Source organism: Zea mays, chromosome 8 (assembly GCF_902167145.1).
Source record: "Zea mays cultivar B73 chromosome 8, Zm-B73-REFERENCE-NAM-5.0, whole genome shotgun sequence".
In the NCBI taxonomy this organism is placed as follows: domain Eukaryota; kingdom Viridiplantae; phylum Streptophyta; class Magnoliopsida; order Poales; family Poaceae; genus Zea; species Zea mays.
The window spans coordinates 20136443-20142442 of NC_050103.1; positions in this window are offsets into that span (position 1 = coordinate 20136443).

Genomic DNA, 6000 nt, shown 5'->3' on the forward strand with positions numbered 1-6000 from the left:
AATTAACTCATATTCTGTTACCTATGCATAAGGGAAGTTAGTCTTTTCAAATCATGTCTTGCACCTCTATTTTCACATGCTTTTTCCTAAGTAGAGGATCTCTGTCAAGGGGAGTATTTCTTCATCTCTAAAGGGGGAGAAAAACTCTTTCTAAAGGAGACAACTCATTTAGGGGGAGTAATCTTTTGAGGACTCCTTCAAGTGGTATCATTCACATAGTTTAATTTAATATCCTTCTAGTGATATCATTTGATACAATTCTTGATGAGGGCAAGCTTTTATTTACTTCCTACATGCTTTTAATGTCTTCCTTTTCGGTGGTTGATGCCAAAGGGGGAGAAGTTTAGGGACCAAAGCAATGAAAACTATATCAAACACCAAACGCCACCAATTTAAAATTTTATATCTCCAAATGACTTTTTCAAGTGGTTTTGGTTATTTGGTCCAAAATTAGGAAGTAAGTGAATTATGGAGTTAGGGGGAGGCTTAAGTCCATAATATCACATTGTGGGGACAATCATGCATCTTAGCAAGTAGATTGCATATTTTCATTCAAATACTTGTATTATTTGCTTGCTTTGGTTGTGTTGTCATCAATCACCAAAAAGGGGGAGATTGTAAGGAAAATGGACCCCAGGCCATTTGGCTAATTGAGTTTTGGTGTTTGATGAACAACACAATCCGTGAACTAATAAGTTTTCTAGTGTTTGTGGTTCATAGGATGCGAAGAGAATTGGACCAAGGCAATGAGGATGCAACACCTCAAAAGAAGACATAAAAAGATGCATAGGAGTCCAATACTCAAGAACAAAGAAGCCCGAAGAAATCAGCGAAGAAATCCAAGATAAGGGCTGTCAGCCAGCGCCTGGTGGCGCACCGGACATTGGTGTCCGGTGTGCACCGGACTGTCCGGTGAGGCACCGGACAGTCTGCGCAGAGAGGCCACAGACAGGCGCTCTCTGGCTGTAGCACCGGACTGTCCGGTGTGCACCGGACTGTCCGGTGTACCAACGGGCAGACGGCAACGGTCGGATCCAACGGTCGACTGCTACAGGCGCCAACGGTCGGCTGACGTGGCGTGCACCGGACATCTACTGTGCAGTGTCCGGTGGTGCACCGGACTGTCCGGTGCACCCGATGACAGAAAGCTGCTGCTTTCTGTCCAACGGCTAGTTTGGGGTGTGGAGGCTATAAATACCACCCCAACCGGCCATTCTCAAGTGTGAGAGCCCAAGCAACATACCAAGACACATAGTGCATATTTCCAAGAGCTCAAACACCCAAGTGCTTAATAGAATCACTCGGTGATTAGCGTAGGTGCTTTGCGAAGTGCTTAGGTTAGTTAGACCGCTTTAGCGCTTGCTCTAGGTGAACCCTAGATTGTTGAGTGAGTTTAGATAAACCTCACAACCCCTCGGCACTTGCGTGAGTCGTTGTAACTGTACCGAGTGGGGCGAGAGTCTTGCGAGACCGTGACAACCGCGTTTGTGTCACGACCGCCACCGTGTACCGAAGGGAACGAGGCCCGCGGCGTTTCGGCCGGAAGCTCGATAGTGGAGACGGCGGGGAGCGTCCGAGAGGAGCCGGAAGTGGAGCACCACTTGCGCGTGGAGAAGGCCCGTGGCTCTCTACGGAGTTACTCGACCGTGGTGCTTGGCCCTCGCGTGGGCTTCCCTTTGCGTAGGGGCACCAACGAGGATTAGTCGGGACCTTGCGTGGTTCCGGATACCTCGGTAAAAATACCGGCGTCATCCACGAGAGTTTGCTTCTTGAAAGTCGCCTAGAGGGGGGGGGGTGAATAGGGCGAAACTGAAATTTACAAATATAAACACAACTACAAGCTGGGTTAGCGTTAGAAATATAAACGAGTCCGCGAGAGAGGCGCAAAACAAATCCCAAGCGAATAAGCAAGTGAGACACAGAGATTTGTTTTACCGAGGTTCGGTTCTTGCAAACCTACTTCCCGTTGAGGAGGCCACAAAGGCCGGGTCTCTTTCAACCCTTCCCTCTCTCAAACGGTCCCTCGGACCGAGTGAGCTTCTCTTCTCAAATCAAAGCCGGGAACAAAACTTCCCCGCAAGGGCCACCACACAATTGGTGCCTCTTGCTTTGATTACAATGGAGTTTTGATCACAAGAACAAGTGAGAAAGAAAAGAAGCAATCCAAGCGCAAGAGCTCAAAAGAACACGACAAATCTCTCTCGCTAGACACTAAAGCCTTGTGTGGAATTGGAGAGGATTTGATCTCTTTGTATGTGTCTAGAATTGAATGCTAGAGCTCTTGTAGTAGTTGGGAAGTGGAAAACTTGGATGCAATGAATGGTGGGGTGGTTGGGGTATTTATAGCCCCAACCACCAAAAATGGCCGTTGGGAGGCTGTCAGCTCGATGGCGCACCGGACAGTCCGGTGCACACCGGACAGTCCGGTGCCCCCTGCCACGTCATCACTGCCGTTGGATTCTGACCGTTGGAGCTTCTGACTTGTGGCCCCGCCTGGGTGTCCGGTGCACACCGGACATGTACTGTTCCTTGTCCGGTGTGCCAGTATGGGCACGCCTGCCATCTGCGCGCGCAGAGCGCGCATTTATTGCACGGCAGAGAGCCGTTGGCGCGGAGATAGCCGTTGCACCAGAGTCGCACCGGACAGTCCGGTGCACACCGGACAGTCCGGTGAATTATAGTGGACTTAGTCGTTGGCGTTTCCCGAAGCTGGCGAGTTCCTGAGGCCGACCACCCTTGGCGCACCGGACACTGTCCGGTGTACACCGGACAGTCCGGTGAATTATAGCCGAGTCGCCTCAGGGAATTCCCGAAGGTGGCGAGTTTGAGTCTGAGTCCCCCTGGTGCACCGGACATGTCCGGTGGCACACCGGACAGTCCGGTGCGCCAGACCAGGGGTGCCTTCGGTTGCCCCTTTGCTCCTTTGTTGAATCCAAAACTTGGTCTTTTTATTGGCTGAGTGTGAACCTTTTACACCTGTATAATCTATACACTTGGGCAAACTGGTTAGTCCAAAGATTTGTGTTGGGCAATTCAACCACCAAAATATTATAGGAACTAGGTGTAAGCCTAATTCCCTTTCAATCTCCCCCTTTTTGGTGATTGATGCCAACACAAACCAAAGCAAATATAGAAGTGCATAACTGAACTAGTTTGCATAATGTAAGTGTAAAGGTTGCTTGGAATTGAGCCAATAAAACTACTTACAAGATATGCATGGAATGTTTCTTTCTAATTTTAACATTTTGGACCACGTTTGCACCATATGTTTTGTTTTTGCAAATCCTTTTGTAAATCCATTTCAAAGATCTTTTGCAAATAGTCAAAGGTAAATGAGTAAGAGTTTACAAAGCATTTTCAAGATTTGAAATTTTCTCCCCTTGTTTCAAATGCTTTTCCTTTGACTTAACAAAACTCCCCCTAAATGAGATACTCCTCTTAGTGTTCAAGAGGGTTTTGATATACCATTTTTGAAATACTACTTTCTCCCCCTTTTGAACACAATAGGATACCAATTGAAAGATACTTTTGGAAAGTACTAAGTTTTTGAAATTGGTGGTGGTGCGGTCCTTTTGCTTTGGGCTCATTTCTCCCCCTTTTTGGCATGAATCGCCAAAAACGGAATCATTAGAGCCCTCGAAGTACTATCTTCCCCTTTGGTCATAAGTAAATGAGTTAAGATTATACCAAAGATGAAGTCAGGTTCTTAGGGGCTTTTACTCTCTCCCCCAAAGACAAGGTCCTTTTCTTGGAGCGATGGCAAAGAATGAGTTACGGAGTGGAAGCCTTTGTCTTTCGCCGAATACTCCAATTCCCTTTCAATATACCTATGACTTGGTTTGAAATAGACTTGAAAACATATTAGTCATAGCATATATGATCAAAAAGTATAAATGAGCTATGTGTGCAATCTAGCAAAAGAAGTTGCGAGAATCAAGAATATTGAGCTCATGCCTAAGTTTGGTAAAGGTTTGTTCATCAAGAGGCTTGGTAAAGATATCGGCTAATTGATCTTTAGTGTTAATGAAAGAAATCTCGATATCTCCCTTTTGTTGGTGATCCCTAAGAAAATGATACCGAATGGCTATGTGCTTAGTGCGGCTATGCTCGACGGGATTGTCGGCCATTTTGATTGCACTCTCATTATCACATAGCAAAGGGACTTTGGTTAATTTGTAACCGTAGTCCCGCAGGGTTTGCCTCATCCAAAGCAATTGCGCGCAACAATGACCTGCGGCAATGTACTCGGCTTCGGCGGTGGAAAGAGCGACCGAATTTTGCTTCTTTGAAGCCCAAGACACCAAGGATCTTCCCAAGAACTGGCAAGTCCCCGATGTGCTCTTCCTATTAATTTTGCACCCCGCCCAATCGGCATCCGAATAACCAATCAAATCAAATGTGGATCCCCGAGGGTACCAAAGTCCAAACTTAGGAGTATAAGTCAAATATCTCAAGATTCGTTTTACGGCCGTAAGGTGGGATTCCTTAGGGTCGGATTGGAATCTTGCACACATGCATACGGAAAGCATGATGTCCGGTCGAGAAGCACATAAATAAAGCAATGAACCAATCATCGACCGGTATACCTTTTGATCCACGGACTTACCTCCCGTGTCGAGGTCGAGATGCCCATTTGTTCCCATGGGTGTCTTGATGGGCTTGGCATCCTTCATCCCAAACTTGCTTAGAATATCTTGAGTATACTTTGTTTGGCTAATGAAAGTGCCCTCTTGGAGTTGCTTGACTTGGAATCCTAGAAAATATTTCAACTCCCCCATCATAGACATCTCGAATTTCTTTGTCATGATCCTACTAAATTCTTCACATGTGGATTCGTTAGTAGACCCAAATATAATATCATCAACATAAATTTGGCATACGAACAAATCATTGTCAAGAGTTTTAGTGAACAAAGTAGGATCGGCTTTGCCGACTTTGAAACCATTAGCAATAAGGAAATCTCTTAGGCATTCATACCATGCTCTTGGGGCTTGCTTGAGCCCATAAAGCGCCTTAGAGAGCCTATAGACATGGTTAGGGTACTCACTGTCTTCAAAGCCGGGAGGTTGCTCAACATAGACCTCTTCCTTGATTGGTCCATTGAGGAAGGCACTTTTCACGTCCATTTGATAAAGCTTAAAGCCATGGTAAGTAGCATAGGCTAATAATATGCGAATTGACTCAAGCCTAGCTACGGGTGCATAGGTTTCACCGAAATCCAAACCTTCGACTTGGGAGTATCCCTTGGCCACAAGTCGAGCTTTGTTCCTTGTCACCACACCATGCTCATCTTGCTTGTTGCGGAAGACCCATTTGGTTCCTACAACATTTTGGTTAGGACGTGGAACTAAATGCCATACCTCATTTCTAGTGAAGTTGTTGAGCTCCTCTTGCATCGCCACCACCCAATCCGAATCTTGAAGTGCTTCCTCTACCCTGTGTGGCTCAATAGAGGAAACAAAAGAGTAATGCTCACAAAAATGTGCAACCCGAGATCGAGTAGTTACCCCCTTATGAATGTCGCCGAGGATGGTGTCGACGGGGTGATCTCGTTGGATTGCTTGGTGGACTCTTGGGTGTGGCGGTCTTTGCTCTTCATCCTCCTTATCTTGATCATTTGCATCTCCCCCTTGATTATTGCCATCATCTTGAGGTGGCTCATTTGCATGACCTTCTTGATTTTGTCCTGCATCAACTTGAGCCTCATCCTCATTTTGAGTTGGTGGAGATGCTTGCGTGGAGGAGGACGGTTGATCTTGTGCATGTGGAGGCTCTTCGGATTCCTTAGGACACACATCCCCAATGGACATGTTCCTTAGCGCTGTGCATGGAGCCTGTTCTTCACCTATCTCATCAAGATCGACTTGCTCTACTTGAGAGCCATTAGTTTCATCAAACACAACGTCACATGAGACTTCAACTAGTCCAGTGGACTTGTTAAAGACCCTATATGCCCTTGTGTTTGAGTCATAACCAAGTAAAAAGCCTTCTACAGTTTTA